Source organism: Cyprinodon variegatus, unplaced genomic scaffold (assembly GCF_000732505.1).
Source record: "Cyprinodon variegatus isolate N-32 unplaced genomic scaffold, C_variegatus-1.0 Scaffold42, whole genome shotgun sequence".
Taxonomy (NCBI): Eukaryota; Metazoa; Chordata; class Actinopteri; order Cyprinodontiformes; family Cyprinodontidae; genus Cyprinodon; species Cyprinodon variegatus.
Window position 1 is genome coordinate 368529 of NW_015150495.1, and position 894 is coordinate 369422.

Genomic DNA, 894 nt, shown 5'->3' on the forward strand with positions numbered 1-894 from the left:
AGGATATCCTAGAACATAGCTGGCCATCTTTATTAGCTTGTTGTGCTTTTTTAATTTGTTAGCTCTAATACTCAGCAGAATGAATGCAGAAGAGATTACATACACCACAGTAGCCTTATATGCAGCATCTTCTGGCAAAAACCAAAAGACATAAGCTTCCTTAGGAAGTACAATCTGCTCTGTCCCTTCTTGTAGACCACCAAGGTATTTATACTCCACCACCTCAAGGTTTTTTCCCATTTAATTAACAGTATTCAATTTGTTCCTGTTTTTTCTGAAGTCTACAATCACCAATCGTTTTGTTATGATTAAGGATAAGATGGCTGTTTCTCAGTTCCCAAGAATGTGAGTACAGACTCGTGTCCTCGCCATGTTCTTCAGAAGAACAAAGGAATGTCGGGATTTGGTGACAACGAGAGCACCAAAAATATGGGTCAATTGGAACAGAAGCGTACTCGTGATGTCATCACACGCTCGGCTCATATACAGCTGTATTTCACCTCCTGTTATTAATAGTCTCTAGATAATAATAAATTCTTACTTTTTTCATTTGTTGGGAGAATAATAATTAACACAGTCATATAAACACAAATCAAATGAACATTTTGCGAGATAAAACAAGGCACCGGGTTCTTAACACACGGCTATGCAGAGAGAGGGCTGCTGCAGACGGGCTAGGATTAGATCTGGCTGCTGTTACCCTCGAAGGTCCGCTGGTTGCCGCCGTCCTCTCAACTTTGGATTTTTTATTTTTTTTTTATTACGCATTAAATCTGCAAATTGGCCATATAGTCAAGTTTAAAAGTACAATATTCTCGCCTCAAATGATCCTAAAACATACTTTTATTGAACCACAGCAGTAGAAAAGAGAACTTTTAACTTAATACTCTGAGC